The sequence below is a fragment of the Cebus imitator genome, unplaced genomic scaffold (assembly GCF_001604975.1).
Source record: "Cebus imitator isolate Cc_AM_T3 unplaced genomic scaffold, Cebus_imitator-1.0 Scaffold94, whole genome shotgun sequence".
Lineage (NCBI taxonomy): Eukaryota > Metazoa > Chordata > Mammalia > Primates > Cebidae > Cebus > Cebus imitator.
Genome location: NW_016107409.1, coordinates 6,599,047 through 6,619,776, shown reverse-complemented (window position 1 = coordinate 6,619,776; position 20,730 = coordinate 6,599,047). Strand labels below are relative to the sequence as shown.

Genomic DNA, 20,730 nt, shown 5'->3' with positions numbered 1-20,730 from the left:
GGGAGAGTCCAGAAAGAAGAAACTTGATAAAGGAAAGTGAATGAAAGAGAAGAGGGAGCACCAGGGGATGGCCATGGTGGCTGTTGTAAGTGCTTTTGGCCCAGGCACTCAACAGAGCACCTACGCCTAGATGTGTAGAGCTAAGATCGCTTTTGATGCCTGGGTTGGATCCAAAACTTCCAGTCAGGTCTCCCCTTACTCGGGCGTCTTGACTTTTGCATTCCCACTGCTGTGACTCAGACCTGTGTTTTCTGGGCTGGGAAAGGAGTATGGCAAATTATCAGGTCCGAAAGGAAAGAAGAATAACTGACAACCATTATTCCTGCACCCTGGGAAGAGGGTCCTGCCTGCCTGGCCCTGCCTCTCTTGCTGACTCATGCTGTAGTCATCACAGTGCCTTTGAATCATTCAGCCTAGGAACCCAAGAATCAACTCTGACACCTCATTCCCATGCATGGCATCAACACTGGGGAATTTTAATCCTAGAACTCTTTTTTGAGTCTGTTCCCTGATCCATTCCACTACCAATGTGTTGAGTCAGGCCTTCCTCCTCTCTTATTTGGAGCATTAAGAACTTCCCAACTGGTCCTCCTGCCTCCAGTCTACCCAGGCAGCCCATTGTCTGACCTTCCACCTGAGTGATCTTCCTGGAAAACAAACCAATCTTGTCACTCCTATGCTTCTTAAAGTGTAGAATTCTCAACTGAAGACTCCTCTGAACTTCAAGAATCCAGGGACAAAATGTACCTTTATACCTTTATGTAGCAGAGGTAGTTAGTGATTAACAAATATTCCTTGTGTATCCCCATATATTCCAGCATCCCTTGCAGTCAGGTTGGGGCATGGGACTAATTTGATCAACTCAGTATAGTAACATGCTATATTCCATGCTTATCTGTGGCTCTCATTGGAAGTCATAAGGGTTGGATGACTTTTTTGAATGGGGAAACAAATTAGTTACTTCTTTAGTTACTTCTTACTAATTGCAATATTTGGGGGGACAAAAAACAAATCTATAAAGACATGCAAGCTATAGGAAATAAAATATTAAAAGAGAGTCCTTAAGAATGAATATTGTGGACCACTGGTGTACAGAATATAGTCCAAACATGACAATCACATCAAAGCAGATGAGACACAAAAGCCATTCTGGTTTTATTGACAATAAAGTCTTGTTGCCCTGTGCTTTGCCAACCTGGACCTTGACTCATTATTTCCCAGTCATGTCTTATATTTCCATGTGTTCCTGCCCTTGCAACCTCCAGTCCCTGATCCCCAGCCTATCCAATTCCCCGTTTATCCTGCAAGACCCACCTGAAATGTTGAGCTCAGCCTTCTCTGTTGAGTTCCCATCGCCCTCAGCCATAATTTTACTCTCAGTGCTTCTTTCATCATATTGGTCTTTTATCCCTGCATTCCTAACTGTTCGTTAAAACGTGAACTTCTCACACACAGGTGGTGTCTACTTCCCATCTCTGTGCCCTCTGACACCTAGGATAGTGCCTGGCACAAAGCGAGTCATTCACCAACTACAGTCTCCTTGAGGGTACTCTTCTAGGCTCCTCAGATGAGTGGGTTGCATGTAGCGATGAGTAAACTATTTACCTAAGTGCCCCTTTGCTATTCCTCAAGTGTGCCAAGCCTGCCCTCCCCCAGAGCCCTCACGTTTGTACATATCTCTGCCCAGTACTCTCTCCAGACCTCACATAGCCCTCTCCCCACATCAGTCAGAGGGGCTTTCCCTGGTCATTCTCCCTTTCTCTCCTTATTTTGCCTTATGTCTTCATAGCGCATCTGGTACATTTTATTTTGCATTTACTGTTAAGTCTTTTCATTGTTGCCCCCAAGTAGACTATAGACTCTGTGAGGTCAAGGGCTTTGTCTTGTTCATTACACATTAGTTGGTACTCAAAAAAATATTTTTGAATGAAGAAACAATAAAATTATCATATTTTAACACATCAAATCTGAAACCAAGCCTCCTTTTTCAAGCGTTCTTTTCATAAAGCCATAAAGCTTTAGATTAAGAAAGGAATTTAGAGGGTTTACTTGAGCTCAGGATTCTCATTCAACTGGAGTGGAAGCAGAGACTTCTGACAGCAAAATAACTATGCAGGGCTGAAGCTAGAACCCTTGTCTGACTCCTAGCAAAGTGTCTTGCATTTGGTAAGCATTCAGTTAATCAATGAGTGTTAAGTTGAATTAAAACTAGAAAAGCCTGAACAATTTGAAGACTGTGTGTGTGGCTTTCTGCTCTGTAATAAACTGAGCTCAAAAGACATGGGCCTCTAAGGACTTACTTGAGAAAACAGAAGTATAGCAGCTGGGGACCCAGGTTCTTACCCTGACATATGGACTTTGTTGGGCAGGCCCTGACCAATGAACCACACAACTACCTGACTCTCTACACTGCATGTCCCCCCGATCTGTAGACATAGCTGGCACTGTTTGCTGGTCACCAATGGATGTTGAGGGCCAAAGGAGAAAAGGATCTCACTCTTAGCCAGGAGCACTGAGTAGGTGACTGCTAGGGACAAGCAAGGAATGCAATGTCAGCCCAGCATGGTAGGTAGTGGTTGAGGAGCCTAGGAACTAAAGCTCCTTCCCTTCTCAACCTCGTACTCTGGGCCAGTTACTGAAATTGTCTAGACCTTCACTTCAAAAATATATCCTATAGTTAGGAACCAGGGTTTCATTATAAAGTTCTTGGCACATACTCCAGGACTAAATTATATAAGGTAGTGGTGCAAATTGCCAACCCAACAGTGCCTTCCACAATGAGGGGAAAACATAATGAAACCTTAGTTTGGTAGATCATAACAAAATTGCTTGTATTATTCCTTCATCTCTCCTTTAGATGGAAAAGCATCACCTTTTCTATATGTTCTATGCCCATTTCAGCTTCTGCCCTCAGACTCTCAGGAATACAAAGAACTCTTTCTCTAAACACTCATGATTAAACAAATTAGGAGATTTCCTAGCCTGATGTACAGTTGTCCAGTAAGGACCCAGTTTCCACCACTCTCCTCTTCTGCAGCATGACAGACAATCATCAATGACCACGGGGTCCCAGCCCCAACCCTTGGAGTTTACCTCATAATTCCTCACAGTCCAGAGAGTCTTGATAATCAATTCGAACTGTTAGATGAAATGAAATTATTTACTGTCCTCAGTTTCAGTTGTATAAATCGAGGATCAGAATGTACAAACTGTCCTCAAACTTAAATCTCTAGGTCATGCATTTCTAAATCAAACGCGGTGCCTGTCTTGCAGGATTTGTTTTCTCTCTTTTTTGTTTTTCTGTTTTCCTCTAAGCATACAAGGAAGAACAGAGATTTCAACCATTATTTCTTAGTGAACTAAACATCAAACTGAAAGTTTTCAAGTCTGCCGTGACACAGTATTTCTCCCTCTGTCTTTTGAAAACAAAGCCTAACAATCGATGGCACAGTCTCCTTAAGCTGTGTTCTAAATATACAGGGTTGGGCAAGATGCAATGTTTTGGTCAGTCACTAGGTGGCATCTAATTGAGGCAATGGGTGAACTCTCCCAGAAAGAGCGCTTTTGAGAGCACACCGCAGTTCTCCATTTTGGCTGCCATTGTTTGGTGGGCGTGTTGGAGTTAATCCATTGCCATCTGTCTTTATTTTGCTAACTTACTCAGTCGGACGCCACACAATTGAGTTCTGCAAATATCGGCTCTCCAGTACAGCAATTACTATCTGTCTCTAAACAATATCACCACACAGCTTTCTTCCTGTCTTGCTAGAGCTTGAAGCATTCAGGCTCATTTTGACTGGCTTTGTTTATAGCATTTGTCATCTTCAAAGATGAAAGAAAAATGGTCTGAACTCAAAGCCACAACAGGCACGGCGTCTCTTTCCAAACTGAGAACATACCAGTCAGCATGTTCCTATTACATAAAAACGCCAGGAAGCACAGCCAAGGATGTGGGCTTGTACTTGTGCAGCCCATGAAGACACCACCACCTCCTCCAGGATGCAGGATGCAGACAGAATGCATTTTGTTGTTGATGATGATGTTCTTTTAATATTTGAGGGACTGGTGGGAGGGGTGGCAAGTGAGGCACATGGAAGTAATTGGGGAAGCAAAAAAAAAAAAAAAGAAAGAAGAAAGAAAGAAAAAGAGAGAAAGAAAAGAAAAGAAGAATAGCAGAGGAGTGGGGGAGTGAGCTGATATTTGAAGGACCTTTCATTGCTGTTCCAGAAGAGGGATGAATTAATCATCTTAATAACCTAGAAATTGTGTTTGTCTTCCATTGTTTGCTCATTTCATCCATTCATGCATTGTGTATTGAAGATCTACTCTGCGTTTCAGGCAGTGTATGAGATGTTCCAGATGGGATCGGTTCACCAAGAATCGTTGTCCTCTTGGAGCTTACAATTTGTGGGGAGACACATATTGATCAAGAAAACACAAGCACGATAGCTGTTGTGAAATAGACACAAAAACACACAGGGTGTTGCACAAGACACAGTAGGTGCCCTCACCCAGTCTTGGGGCCAGGAAAGGATCTCTGAGATAGATGAAGATGAAGGGGGTTTTTAGAGTATCATTATTTTTTATTGTACTCCCACGGGCTAAGTACTCTGCTTTGCAACTAGCAGATGCTAGATTCTTTGCTTTTGCCTTTTTTCCCCACCAAAATTGTATTAAGATTTCTATCCATCTTTTATCTTTAAGTCCAATTTGTTCAAAGTTTCCAATGCCTGGCAAACCAAAAGTGAATTAAACATTAACATATTAGTTTACATTGCTATTTAGTGTTTTTCTTCAGAATCGATTCACTATTAAAATTTTAGAAAATATGAGGCAGTTTGGGGAGCAAAGAGGAGGAGGCAAGAAAAAGGGGAATATACTATGTTTGACTTCTCCACTGTATAACTGTATTTTCACATGTAATTTCTATCTTCAGGGTTTCCACTATGAAGCAGAGGGAGTCCATATCCTATGTATAGACATAAAAGTCAAGCAAGGGCAAACCCACTAATATGCAGTTTTTGGGAACCGTAAGCTCCGTGAGTTTCATCATAGGTGCTGGAATAAGTGGATATTGTAAGTATTTAATGTGGTCTCTCTACTTACCAGTGCATTTGTGAGTGACCCAGTCTTGTAGGACTTTATCTTGACAAACAAGTCTATTTGTCATTAAATATTTGCAGTCTGAGTCTTTTAAAGTCATCTCCTGGGAGAATTGCATTACCAGGCAGTTTGAAGACCAACCCCAACTACATATGTAAGGAGCCTTTGCTTTGCTTTATTTTGGTCTTAACTCATTGTGCCCCTAAGCTGAATCGGGTGTGTCAGGCAGCTGTCTTTCATGACAGTGAGATTCTCCTACCTGAGACCAAAACCTTCCAGAAGGCTCAAGTGGCTGGGGCCTTCCACGGGGAGTGGCTGGGGCCTTCCACGGGGAGTGGCTGGGTCTGTGAGATGGCTGGTGGATAGAGCTGGGATACTCTCTTCCATCTACCTCTCTGGAATCTGCCTATACTGTGGACCTGGTAGTGTCCTGGGGTGGGGGATGCAGAGGGCAAGTGAGGATACCAGAGGAAGAAGAAATGTCACTTGATCTGTGGCAGACACTGGAGGGCCAGGCCCTGTGCAACAGCCACTGTTACCATGGAAACTTCCAAGGAGACCGCTGAAGGCCACTAGAAGCAGCCCTGGCAACGTTCTTCCATTTCTGACCTCTCATTACATTTGACATAACTGACCAAACTCATTCCTGAGCCTTCTCCTTCTTTAGTTTATGTGACATGAACCCTTTTGGTTCTGCTCCTCTCACCCCAACTGACCTCTGTCAGCCTCCTTTGCGGACACTTGCTTCACTCTCTCTTCATTTACTCATTAACCATGGTTACAAAAACCCAGCCTTAGGACCCCTGCTTTCTCGCTCCTCTTTTTTGAGATGTTTCCTCATTTTCTTGGTTTGAGCTATAAGTTTTCTAAAGGAGATATAAGTGGAATTCAGCAAAGACAGGGAGGAAAATAGTGTTCACTGGTCGGTTGCTGTTTCCTCTATACCTGTGGCCCTACTGCCCTGCACGTGGTGCCTCTGCTCATCCCCAAGAAAACCCTGCAAAGGTGGTGGGTCCTTAGGCTTTGCTCTTTTGTACATGATGTCCCTTTTGTCTGTGATGTTCCCTTTGTTCATGATGTTCCTTTTATCTGAAATTCTTTTTGCTTTCTCCCTCCACTCGCCTTCCAAATTTCTACTCCTTTTCAAAGCCCAGTTCAATTACTATTTCCTTTGTGGCATCTGCCTGAACTCCCCAAGCCCCATTAATCCCTTTGTCTGAATTTCATGGCACGAACAGCATCCTTCTATTAGATTATTTACCACATTACAGCACACAGTGTAATTTGCAAATTTCCCTCCCCTCCCCTAAGGTTGTCTTTGGGGTGCTAGAGGACAAGATGAGGTCTTATCTGTCTTGGCATCCTGACATCTATCACAGTGCCTAACACATAGGCAGGTGCTTCACAACCATTCCTTTATCGTGTAACAGCTAGTGTTTGTTAGTTCAGTGCATTATCTCAGACAGTCCTCCATACAACCCTATGGAGTTGGTCATTATCCAATGGAAAGAATGAGCTTTAGACAAGTTAAATAAATTGCCCAGAACCACACAGACAGAATCAGGACATGAACCAGTGCAGATGGAATCTCGAGTCCACACTGTGCTGCATGGCCACCCTCTGGAGGCTTGTGGTGTCCCCTCTGGCTGCTGCCCTACAGCCAACAGAGATGATCACTGAGCATAGGCACTTGCACACCCAGCGCTGAAGAAGGCAGGTGTGGATGCATGAATGAAAGGCAAAGGAGCAAATGAGTAAACCCACTCTCTGGGTCTTTCATACAATCCAGCTTTCATTCCTGCTCATTCACCCTACCTCCTGCTCCTCCCTTTTAGTCCCATAAGTGCCCCTCCACAGCTGACCTCCCTTATCTCATGCTGACTTCCAGCAGCACCTCGTTGGTGGGTTCCTCAGCCCACAGCCTCTTTCCTCCTCTCTCCCTCCTTGTGACCCACAACACACACAACACCTAAAAATTAATTCGTAAGCCCTGTTGTCAGATCCACACTCCAGGATTGATTTTGGCTTCTGACTCATTGTTAAGTAAAATTGAAGCACTTAAGTCATTTCCTTACACATATCTATCGTTCTAAACAAAGCAACATTGTTGACTGCCTCTGGCCTGTGATTTGCCTGTGTTGTCTCCAGATCTTTGCCTGAGCCTTTCTTCTGTGTTTTGAACACCTCTCCCATATCAGGAACTGAGCAGGCTCCACAGAAAATGATCCCAGGAGAAACAGAACAGCTGGCCAGGCTCACCTAGCTAGTCCCACCATCCTGCCAGGCAAACCTTGGCATCCCAGCACCTGGATCCAAGACACTTTGCTATCATGTTCCCTCACATCTCATCTTCTCTCCCTCCTTGATCTGAATTCCATTCTGACCTGCATTTGACAACACCCAACGTTGTCTTACCAACCAACATCTATGCTTCAGCCTTCTTGCCCTCAAGTCCAGCATGTTCCTCTCTGGCTCCAAGCCCCTTTCACTCCAGCCTTTTACAACCATGTCATTCCATGTAAGTCACTTGTCCTTTGAACCGATTGCAGGCTGAGGAAAGTCTATATTTTCCTCACAGAGGAAAGGGTGCTGGGAGCTGAGCTGTAGATGTTCTGTTTGCTGTCTGTCATTCTAGGGGCTTGCCGACATCGGGCAGAATCTCCTGCTGGCTGAAACTCTCTCACCACAAGGGATTTCATTTTATGTCAGCAGTTTCTTAGGCTGAGGGGGTGATAGAAATAAGAGAAACATAAAGAGAATATGCCAGAAATGACTAAACTCAAGATAGACTTGGGGCAGAGATGTAGAGATTTGGTAAAAGTCCAGGAATCTAAATGCTGGGTGTGCTTACTAAGCGTACCTATGCATTAAACTAAGCAAACAGATTCCCTGTCTCCTTGACAACCAGAATATAAACATGTCTTACCTGCATTATCCATTCTTTTTGCCAAAGCCAGTGCATAATTAGTTGGGGAAAAAATATACATGCAAGATGAAGCAGTCCAGAGCTCTTAAACAATATTTATTCTTCATTGCTCTCTGATGAAGAGTTCACCTACTCTACCTCACTAACATCTCCCTTGTGTCATTTGTCAGCCATGCCTTTCACTTACTGGTGGAAAGCTAATACCGCCTTGCTTCTCCCTTTCACTCAACACTGTTTAAGAGACTGTTAAACAAATTCACTAGGAAGGTTTCTCTGGAAATCTCTCTATTGACAGAGACACACTGGGATGGCCATAGATACCAACTGTTAAATAGCCTTCTGTGTGTGAAGGCCATGTTGTCACCATCTTAGAAAAAAGAGGAGAGACCTATCCTCCTCCTCATGGAGACCATACTCCTGCTTGCTCTGTCGGCATGCGACACCAACCACATCAGTTACAGAGTGACATGAACCAAGCCCAGAAATTTGTCTTAACGAGCTGGACGATTTCCAGGATATGGAAGCCAGAAGCCTCTAAATGCTTAGAGGTTTTAGGGGCACAGCCTCCTAAAACAAGCAGCAACCAGAGTAAAGAAGCCAGCCCTGAGAAGATAGAATCTCAGCTTTCTAGTCTGGAATGTACCTTCCCCTGTGCCTATCCTTACTACCACAGCCTGGGGCTAATGGGTGGACTGTCAGCGTGGGAGGACCATGTTCTGACTCCCTTCCCGTGGGACACAAAGGGCCTGAAGGCTGCATTTAGAGGGAGTCATCACACTGAGCACACATTCATACACCCTAGCCTTGTACCCACAGGGCGTAACCTCCCCAGGAGTGGCGGAGGAAAGGATGGGAGCCAAGTGGTGAGAGGAAGAGAATAAACATCAGGGTAGGGGCCCTGGTTCTTCAAAACAAGTGTGAAGAAATAGGATGAAAGAATTACCGTGGATTGCGCTCCAAGGCTCCACTCCTTGGTCACTGTGTCAGGTCTTTTCAGGATAAGTCTGAACCTTGTGTGAAGAAGAGAAGGGGCGTGAACCTGTGTATGTGCAGTGGGGTATGTACACCACCCCATGTGGATCCCGTGTGCATGTGCTGGTGCCTCTCGACATGTATAAATCCATATGATGCTGCAAGCTATACAAGTACTCCACATGTTAGCCTAACCACAGAACCATTGCCAAACCCAGCTCTGATGCAAAAAAAGCCTCTTCCAAGAGTTGACAGGAACCATATTCAGGTTCACATTCTGGGAATCACTTAGCATAGCTGGGGGAAGGAGGAAAGTTAAGTAATGAGATGGAATGGAACAAAGAAAAATGCTACCAATTGTAATCACCAACATCCTGGTGGGGATGTCACTTGGTGAGGAAAAAATAGGACCTATTAGGAATGAGTTGGGATTGGATTCCAGGTGGCTTTCCCAGAAAGTATTCAGCTGTCTTGTAAGAAGCAGGAACCAGAGACAGAGAGGCTGGCTGTGTGGTGGATTCCTTGCAACCCTGCCAGCGGTGGCTTAGTGTGAGGTACAGGTGGATTTCTTGACAGGGATACATATCTTGGAAGTGGTAACAGATTTATGGCAACTAATTGCACAATAATAGCTGGCCTGAACAGAGCTCTTGTGCAATTGCCAGAACTCTGTACTACTATTAATTTACATAACAAACATTTTAGAAAAGTTATCGAGAATAACTTTTATTGAAGGTCACATACTGTTCTGAGCTCTACATATCTACTAATCTGCATTAGAAGTCTATGAAGTGGGTACTGTTGTTACCACTTGAATTCTACAGAGGAGGAAACTGAAGCAAAGTGAGCTTAAGTAACTTCCCCAAAGTCTCTCACTGTATGCAAAAGACAGGGTTAGAAAATAGGAAATTTTTTTCCAAATCCCACACTTTAAGTCAGCAAACATATCTGCTTCCTGTATTTACTTTTGTACAAAGCTAGTACAAATACTAGCATTCTAAAGAAGCTAAGAAAAGGTCATGATCCCTACCTTTAAAAGAGTTTATAAAAGAGTCTTGGGGGAGAAACAGACAATGTTGCCTTCTGACTTAAGCAAATTTAGCTATTCAGAAAGTTTCAGATTCTTTTTTTTTTCGACATGGAGTCTTGCTCTGTCACCAGGCTGGAACACAATGGCACAATCTCAGCTCACTGCAACCTCCGCCTGCCGGGTTCAAGTGATTCTCCTGCCTCAACCTCCTGAGTAGCAGTGACTACAGGTGCACGCCACCATGCCCAGCTAACTTTTGCATTTTTAGTAGAGTCAGGGTTTCACCATGTTGGCCAGGATGGTCCGCCTGCCTCGGCCTCCCAAAGTGCTGGGATTAGCAGGCATGAGCCACTACGCCCAGCCTCAGATTCTTTTTATAAGTAGTGCTAGCCTCTTGAGGTTAGAGACATGTGGGGAACTATAAATCCCCTCCCCTACGGCCTCAAAAATGTCTAATTGAACCCCATGTGACATATAGATGCATATTGGCAAGGAAGCACAAATACACACAGTCAACTTGTTCAGCAGTTTGGGGAAGACACCCTCTGGCTTAGGCAGTCAAGCAAGCACTGTGCATTAAAGACTCGAGCTGGGGCAGATGTCGCCATAGTCCTAGGAGAGCGCTGGACAGTTCTGGGTGGGATCAGGCAAGAGGGTCCTCTGCGAAGGAAGGGACAGAGACCAAAATAATTTGGCTGATGGTGGGTTTAGATATACCACCTTCTTGTGCCTTGTTCATAAAGGAGAGTGAAGTCAGTGCAATATTTCTAACTACTCACCAGTCTTGACACTATTTGTATTACCAAAGAAATTATTTCACTGAAGATGTAGGGAATGCTAGATAATGCCCCTGCAGATTCTGGTTTATGATCAGGCTGCTCATGGGCTGGCTCACCACCCTGGAGTGTTGCTTCTGATTTGGTGCTTAGGCTTCCTGCTTCACAGGTCCCACCTGATTACCGCTATGTGTCCAAAATCAGCACCATTGAGTCATTTTGTTCTGGTATGCCTTTCCCAAATGGTACTTTGTTATTCAAAATTAAAATAACTGGCTAGCCGCAGTGGCTCACACCTATAATCACAGCACTTTGGGCAGCCAAAGTGGGAGGATTGCTTGAGACCAGGAGTTTCAGACCAGCCTGGCTAATATAGTGAAACCTTGTCTCTACAAAAAATTTAAAAGTCAGCTGGGCGTGGTAGTGTGCACCTGTTGTCCCATCTATCCTGGAGGCTGAAGCAGATGGATCGCTTGAGCCCAGCAGGCTGAAGTTGCAGAGAGCCATGATCACACCACTGCACTCCATCCTGGGCAACAGAGCGAGACCCTGTCTCAAATAAAACTGAAAAATATAAAATAAAATAACAGAAAACATTCCATAACATTTTTTTGCTTACTGTCATAGAAGAGCACCTAGTTTGTGCCTGACACAAAGCAGATGCTCAATAAGTGTGAGTTTTCTTCCCTCCCTCACTATCTCATTTAGTTCTCATGGAAGACACTATGAGGAAGCTGTTATATTTATTTTATAGACAAGAAAACAAAAGTTTAGAGTTTAACTTATCCAGTTCATGTGACCACAGAGTGGCCACTCTGGCTTCTAACGGGAGCGCCCATGCTCTTCCTAGTGTGGATACTGCCTCTCTAATAATCCTAGCTGAGCTTTGCAGATGTGCATTGGCAAAGCCCTTCCACATGCCCTGTGTCACTAGATCCTCAGAACACTCCTGTAATATGCGAATCACTATTTTCTTCAATTTTAAGTGAATGAAGCAGCAGTTTGGGGAATTACAACAATCTGCCCAGGTTTTCTAAGGTAGCAAATGGGTCCATTTGAATTTGAGCCCATGTTTTAAACATTGCCTAAATCTTTGCTTTTGGTATCACACTACATGACATCTCAGCATGACACCCAAAGATGGTCAAAGGGTCAATGTAAACTGAGCACAGAGGACCTGGTTCATGGGAAGCGAAGTTCCAACTGGCTCATCAGTTTTAGAGCAGCCCTTAAATCTTATCTCAGTAGCACGGAGAGGCCACTTTTAATAAGAATTATAACTAATGTTTTCATTACATGTTATTGTTTATAAAATACCTATTTTATGTGTTCTAATTATGAATGCAGAGCTACTGCATTCAAAAACAGAACAGTAAGGTGACCATATTTTTCAAGCTAGCTAGGCCCAGCCCTAACAATATTCTTAGATGCTGAATCAGTTTCCACACCCTGAAGGCCACTTTCTTACGTGACTCTGAGCTTTCTTGCTTCACTTTATCTCCTTGAGGCTACCTTGATCCTCCAGGTATAATTTTCTTGATCCTTTAAAAACAGATTTGCTGTATCACGATTATATGCCTTTTGAAAATAAGTTAGAAATGTAGGATAGAATAAAGAAGAAAGTAAGCATTTAAAAAGTATCCCACTTACCAAGATATGGTAACATTAATATCTGGTATATACTTCCTGTGTGTGTGTATATAATGGCTTCATAATATTTCATCAAATATACATGTATGTGTGTATCGTTATTTATGTAAGCATTCCATCCCTAATTCCTAATTAATGAACATTTGCTGCTTGGTTTCTTTTCAATTTATATACAACATTTCAACGGAAATCTTTGAGTATTCATCTTTTTATACTTGTCTCATTTTCTGGAAATGGAATTGTTGTTGATGGGAATATGCTTTTTAAAGGTTTTTAAAAACATGTTGAAAATTACCCTCCCAAAAATCTGAGTCTATTTATATACTCACTAGGACAGCATAAGCACATACCTTTCCCACACTGCTGCGACTGAAAATTAGCAAACCTTTATTCTTTAACAGCTGATAGGGAAAAACAATAACTTTGTTCACGTTTCTTTCACTACTTAAAAAGGTGAACATCTTTTTATCTGTTTATTAGTAAGATGATCCTATCATTTATTTTCCAATCTGGAGGTTTTTGTTGTTTTGTTTTGAGATGTAGTCTTGTTTTGTTGCCAGGCTGTAGTGCAGTGGCACGATCTCAGCTCACTGCATCCTCCAACTCCCTGGCTCAAGTGATTCTCCTGCCTCAGTCTCCCAAGTAGCTGGGATTACAGGCACGCGCCACCATGCCCAGCTAATTTTTGTATTTTTAGTAGACACAGTGTTTCACCATGTTAGCCAGGATGGTCTCATCTCCTGACTTTGTGATCCGCCCACCTCAGCCTCCCAAAGTGCTGGGACTACAGGCATAAGCCCAATCTGGAGTATTTTAAGAACAGAAGTGGGTGCTGACTGGAGAGTCAGTGAATGGGCTTATGGTCACACTATGGCTGACCATTTGCATTTCTTAGTTTGAGAATTTCTTGTTTGTAGCTTTTTCTTACTTTTCTATTCATTTGTATGCTCTTTTCTTAATCACATAAAGGTCATGCTATCATAATAATATTAATCCTCTGTAATATGTGTTAAGTATATATTCCCAGTAGGTCACTTATTTTATTTTTAATTTTGAAAGCAATACAAAAACATCATTTTTAAAGTTGGTTTCAGATTTCTTAATTCAACTCTTTGAGACAATTTTGGATTCCCATGCAATTATAAGAAATAATATAGACAATCCTCTTTACTCTTTACCAAGTTCTCTTCAGTGGTAACATCTTGCAAACCTATGGCACAACATCATAACCAGCTATCGGCATCAATGCCTCATGTTGCTCTTTTAGAGTCACAGCCCCTGCCCTTTCACCCTCTCCTTAACCCTGGGCAATCACTAATCTATTCTCCATTTCTAATAATTTTGTCATTTCTAGACTGATATATAAATGGAACCATACAGTATGTAACCTTTTGGGATCATTTTTTTTTTCACTCAGCATAATTCTCTGGAGATTAATCCAGTTTGATGCAAGCATCAGTAGTGTGTTCCTTTTTATTACTAAGTAGTATTCCATGTTATAGCTGTATCCCAGTTTGCTTAACCATTCACCTTTTGAGTAACATCTGGGTTGTTTCCAGTTTTTGCTGCTACAAAAAAGCTGCAATAAGCATTCACATATAAATTTTTGTAGTAACATAAATCTTCATTTATTTAGGATGAATGCCTAGGGGTGTGATTTTTGCCTTATACAGTAGTTGCATGTTTAGTTTTTTAAAGAAATTGCCAAGCTGTGTTCAGAGTGTCTGAACTATTCTATATTCCCACCAGCAATGTATAAATCACTCAGTTTTTCTGCATCCTCACCAGCATTTGGGGTTGTCACTATTTTTTATTTTAGTTCAGCTAAGTGGATAGTAATATCTTATTGTGGTCTTCATTTGTATTTCCCTAATGGCCATTGATATTGGATATCTTTTCATGTGCTTATTGCCTTTTGTCTCGCCTCCTTGGTAAAATATCTCTTCATATCTTTTGCCCATTTTCTGACTACATTGTTTGAGTTTGCACTGTTCAATTGTGAGAGTTCTTTATATATTCAGTTATTAGTCCTTTGTCAGATATGTGGTCTGCAAATATTTTCTCCCACTAGGTATCTTGTCTTTTCTCCCACTTAATAGGGTCTGTCACAGAGCAAAATTTTGACATTTGTAATTAATTAATTTTTCCTTTTATGGATTGTACTTTTGGTGTCAAGTCTAATGATGCTTGCCCTATATCTTAAAAATATTCTATTTTTTTCTAACAGTTTTATAGTTATAACATTTAACATTTATGTTTGTAATTCATTTTATATTAATAAATTCTGTGTAAAGTGTGAAAGTTAGATTGAGGTTCAATTTTTGCCTATGGATACAGCTCCAGAGCATCGTTCTTTCGTTCTTGCTTTTTTTTTTTTTTTTTTAAACTTTTGTTAAAAACCAGTGGGAAATATTTCTATGGGTCTCTATCTAGGTTCTCTATTCTGTTCCATAGATCCATGTGTCTGTCTCTCTACCAATATCATATGGTTTTTTTTGAGACAGAGTCTCACTCTTGCCCAAGCTAGAGTGCCATGCTACAATCTCAGCTCACCACAACCTCCACTTCCCAGGTTCAAGTGATTCTCCTGCCTCAGCCTCCTGAGTAGCTGGGATTACAGGCATGTACCACCACACCAGGCTAATTTTTGTATTTTTAGCAGAGCTGGCATTTCGTCATGTTGGCCAGGCTGGTCTCAAACTCCTGATCTCAAGTGATCTGCCCGCCTTGGCCTCCCAAAGTGCTGGGATTACAGGCATGAGCCACTGAGCCTGGCCATATAGTCTTGATAAATGTAACTGTTTAATAAGTCTTGAAATCTGAAAGATTGATTCCTCTTATTCTTCCTTTTCAAAATTGTTTTAGCCATTCTAAAGTTTTTGCCTTCCCATATAAATTCTAGAATAATCCTGTCTATGTCTACAAAATTCCTGCTGAGGTTTCAATAGAATTGGGCTAAGCCTTATAGTGAGTGGAATGGTGGTAGCTCTACAAATAATACACAAGTCATAATCTCTGAAACCAGTGAATGTGACCTTATTTGGAGAAGGGGTCTTTGCCTGTGTAACTAAGTTAAGGATTTTGAGATGAAATCATGCTGGATTATCCAAGTGAGACCTAAATCCAGCAACAAGTGTCCTTATAAGAGACACTCAGAAGCAGACAGAAGAGGAAGAGACCATTGGATCATCATGGAGGCAGAGATTGGAGTGATGAGGCCACTAGCCAAGGAATGCTGACAGCCACCAGTAGCTGGAAAATTCAAGAAAGGATTCTCCCCTGGGGTCTTTGGAGAGTGTGCTTGAGTGCCAATAACTAGACTTTAAACTTCTGGCCTTCAGAACTGGTAGATAATAAATTTCTGTTGTTTTAAGCCACTCGGTTAAAAGTAATTAGTTCTAGCAGTTATAGGAAACCAGTAAAAGGCTGTATATCAAAATATGTTACAAGACTTTTGATCTTATCTAATCCTGTTTTTAACTGGCTTCCTCTGACCCTGCTCTGGAGTGGGTAGAGGGTGGGGGATGGAAGTCACCTCATTGTTACTGCCAAATGGAGCTAGAAATCCAGGTCTATCATTCAGCACCAGAGATGGGGATTCTTTTTACTGCTGGGTGAAGATGGGAATTAGGCTCCCCATATAATCTCCACTGATGCTGTTGGTGGGGAGTGGGATACTTTTGTACAGGCCAGTGGAGATGCAAGTCCTGGTTGCCTACAGGCTCTTCTCTGACAGTACTGCAGTGGGGAATTGGAGTTCCTCGGTACAGCCTCATAGAAGGGGAAATGTAGGTTCTCCACCAGGCCTTTGCTGGTATGGGTAGGGGTGGGACCACAGTTTTTTCTGAGATGTTTGGCTGAAATACAGCAGAGCAGTTATTGGCTAAAAGTTGTCTGTCTTTCTAGACTGCCCCTTTCCTCTTCCTTTGGCTAAAGAGAGCAGGCTTTCTTTGGGGCTTTTTTCAGGGGCCAGGGGTCTGCTCCTATTAGCCTTTCTGGGTTGCTGGCTTCCTCAGATCCAAGCCTGGGATGAATGAAGCAAAAAGAAAACTCAGGGAACTCACCACCATGTCATTTCACAGGTCCTGAGGTCCCTAGTTCCTCGTGCCTCCTTCTCTTCACCTTTTAGAAACATCTCATGTTTGTTTTAGATCCAATATCCAGGGAGTTTAGTTGTATTTAGTGAAGAAATAGGAAAAAGTACATCTACTCCATCTTCCTAGAAGCAAACGTTTATTTTATTTTTTAAAAATAACTAACGCAACCTAAAGAAAACATCAAAACTCCTCGATGCTTCCGCCTTACCCTCACTGCAGTCTCCATAAGTAACTGCTGCGTCTCCAAGTGTCTGCAGGCAGTTAATTCAAAACAGAAGGCTCACATCTTCCACTTCACAGTTCAATTTAAAGTAAGCATTTTTAAGTAGGTACTATATTTACCTGGATGATTCAAAAAGGCATATAGAGAAAAATCTCCCTCCCATCCTTATTCCATAGATACTAAGTTCTCTTCCCTAGAGGCAACCAATATTAGTATCCTCCTGTGTATGTTTCCAAAGATATGTTATGCATAGATTCACAAATACATCATACCTCTTGAGATAAAATGTATTGGTTTTCAGTTACTGATACCCACTTTCCCAGTAAAGAGGAATGCCCTCTTTCTTCATTGCTGGCTGGGCAGTGCCTTCTAGAGTGGAAAGAGTATACCTGCCACTCCATAAACAGACACACCCCTGTGACTCACCTTGACCAATGGAGATGTGAGCAGAAATCACATATGCCAGTCCTAAGCAGAAAGTCCAAAGCCATTGTGGGCTTCCACTCCCTTCTGGCTCTTTTCCTCTGCCATGAGAACAGATGTCCAAGGGGCTGCTCTTCCAGCCTGGGTTTCATATGTTTTGTGGAACAGTCTCAGCAAACTCACAGCCACTGTATTAGTTAGCTATTGCTGCATAACAAATCACCCTAAAATTGAACAGAAGCTTACATAAAAATATTTGCTGTCTCAAAAAATTTCTGAAGGTCAGGAGGCTGGAAGCAACTTGGTAGGGTGACTCTGTCTCAGGATCTCATAGGTTTGCAGTCAAACCACCAATGGGTCTTCAGCCAACTAAAGTCTTGACTGGGGCTCAGGCATCTGCTGCCAATATAACTCCCTTGTGTAGACAACTGCAGGAGGCCTCAATTTCTCGCTGGTTGCTATCAGGAGGTCTCAGTTCTTACCATGTGGGGCTCTTCCTCAGGCTACTCAACGTGGCAACTGATTTCCTCCAAAATAAGTGATCCAAGAAAGAGAGAGATAGCATGTGCTCAAGATGGAAGCCACGGTGTCTTTTATTATCTAATCTGAAAAATGGTATCTCATCACTTCTGTAGTATTCTGTTGGTTGTAGAAAACCAACTCTAGTGCCATGTGGGAGAGGACAACAGAAGGGTGTGCATGCCAAGAGGCAAGGATCGCTAGGGCCATTTTGAAGGCTGGCTGTCACAGCCACAGACAGGAAAACAAAGGGGAAAAAAAAGCATGCTTTTAATATTTGGGCATTGGTTGTTGCCTCGATATAATATATTGAAACCTAACTGGTATACTATATATCTTTATAAACTTTCTTACAGTTTTTTTCTCTCTATTTTCAAAGATGAAGAATGGAGCTCCCTTACACTCTCTTTGGCTTTCTTACACTACCGTCCATTTCTTGAGTTTGATTAGTTTTATTATTCTTTTTAGGTTTTCCTATTGGCTATGCATATCACTGTAAATTATGTATTTGGATCTTGTTTCATCTGATTTAGACAGCATTAGTTTACCATCCACTCTATAGAATTAAAATTTTGCACTTCTCCTAACATCACCTCCTTCTACACTTCTGTCAGTGATACCATTATTTGTGTACAAGGTTCTCTTTGCCCTTTTATATCTTTCTCTTCAAACCATGCTGTTGTGTGAAGAATTCACAAAACTAGATCTCCACAGAGCAAAGGACCAATAAAAGGTCCCCATGTGTAGGCTGAGTATCTATCAAAGAGACATAAAGATGGTGGCACTGAAAAGGGTGGTGGATTTGATGCTGCAAGGCTTAACTCTGAGGCAGCAGACCACCTGGAACCTAGACAAACTCCTGACCTATGGTCTCATGTGATGGCATTTAGATCCTTAGCCAGGGCAGGAAGCAGTCTCCTTCTGAGGCTGAAGTCCCAAGGCTACCACAGTCCAGGGTCATCAATCCTGGTGTTTGTGCAAGGAGAGTCCCTGATCCCTAGTGAAGAGCTAAGGAGAGGGAAGGTGACAGAACTTTCTTGACAACAGAAATTCTTTGTGTCACTCAGCACCACGCTCACTGTTTTTCCTGGAAAATAGCCACCGGGAGCATAGATAATTCCTCTTCCCCAAGACATCAGAGTGGAGTATCCTGTTGAGCTCTGTTCTTGTCCCCTTAGACCTTGAGATGACAGGAGAAGCATTACCAAATACAACAGGACACTCAATTACATTTCAATTTCAGATTTTAAAAAGTGGATTTATTTAGGATAAGTATATCTCACATACTGAATGGGATATACTTATACTAAACAATTATTTACTGTTTATTTAACTGAGCATCTTGTATTTTTACTTGCTAAATCTTGCAACTCTAGATAGGTAGAGCTGGGACCCTCTTAACAGAAACAGAAGCAGAGCCAGAGCCCCACAAGAAAGTGCTGACCGAACCAAGACCGTCATGATGAACCCACCAAGCCTGGCTATTGCTAAGCTAAGAGAGTTGCCCTATAGAGAGGGTCATCCACATAGAAGTTTTCCAGAATTGCCATGTATAGCTTTATCTACTGCCCTCAAATTACTTCATATCCAAACAATTCCACACCTATCTCTCAGCCTGTATGTAAATACTTTGCATTCAATGTATTTGTACTTGTTGATAGCCTTATACATGCTGTGTCTTTATCTAACAGATCCAGATTCCATACTTACTAAATGGTGACAATGTGATGGAGAATAGTATGAGGTGATGTCTTTATCTTTACAATAACCCTGTGAGGGAAGCATCACTTATTATTATTGCCATTCCTATTTTCCAGATGAGAAAACTGAGCTTCAAAGATTCCCTGTAGCTGGATGCAGTTGTGTGGGTCTATAATTCCAGCTTCTTTGGAGGCTAAGGCAGGAGGATCTCTTGAGCCCAGGAGTTGGAAGGTGAAGTGAGGTATGATTGCACCACTGAACTTGAGCCTGGGTGACAGAGCAAGACACCATCTCAAAAGAAAANAAAAAAAAAAAAAAAAAAGGAGGAAGAAGAGGAAGAAGGAAAAGAAAGAAGGAAGGAAGGAAGGAAAGAGAGAGAGAGACAAAAGAAAAGAAAAGAAAAAAAGAAAAGAGTCTCACCAAGAAGGTGTTACCTGAGGCCTCATAACTAATAAGCGCTAAGATTTAAATTTCTTCCAAGATTAGCCACTCCCTGAATGCCTTAAATGCTTTCGTGATTTCCCATTCCCACCCAAGACACCTACTGCTCAATACTCCCACCAATGGCCAGGTACCATCTCCTCACCCCCACTGAAACTCTTAAAAAGGCAGAATTCATGCAAAAGAAACAAGGGAGTGGGGACACTCCCTTCTACAGGACGGTGACTTGGTGCCTCTGGGATTTGCCATGAACACCATGGGAATCAATCAATACCTTTGTCCATAGAGACAAAGTTATAAAAAGTGGACAAATCCTATACTTGTTTGGAGAAGAAAATTGGCTGTGATTTGCCAGCCTAAGAACCTACTTAACCCTTAGAGTACAATTTATATTGGCAGATGCAATGCAAGTTCAAACCATTGACTTAGAAATGAACTTGTGCAATGCCCATATTTGGAGACTGTGCCTCCTTCACCTGTGTGTGCATGTATGCAACTGTGTGTACCTTGTTCTTTCACTATACTGCAAGTTCAGGAGGGACAGGGATCACATGGTTTGTTGGCTTGTTTTTTTTCCCTTCCAGCACTAGAGCATCATTTTGGCCAGAGTTGAGCTTAATCTATGCTTTTCACTGATGAAGAAAACAAGGGAACCTTCACTTGCTTCCGTCTTTAGAAATTTTTGCAGGACAGGATATTTGCAATCACCTGCAGTTATTATTAACTGCTAGCTAACTGCAACAGTTATTTTTCTTAGTGGCATAAATGCCTATGAGCTTTCAGTTTTTCCTGTTGAGAATACACAGGCTTACTTTACATCCTCACAGTTCCCTGAAAGAATCCAGAAAATGTTAAGAAAATAAAACCAC

At 42.2% G+C, this 20,730-nt stretch overlaps 1 protein-coding gene across 1 annotated transcript in view; it reads right to left on the bottom strand.

The window, feature by feature from the left end:
• Positions 1–17,077, bottom strand: part of SMIM2 (small integral membrane protein 2) — a 37,716-nt gene extending 20,639 nt beyond the window's left edge. The window contains exons 1-2 of the mRNA XM_037741136.1: positions 16,763–17,077; positions 16,522–16,676 (exon numbers count right to left, since the gene is read on the bottom strand). The gene's annotated coding sequence lies outside the window, so the exon portion shown is untranslated. The remainder of the gene's footprint in view (positions 1–16,521; positions 16,677–16,762) is intronic.
• Between the last annotated feature and the right edge of the window lie 3,653 nt (positions 17,078–20,730).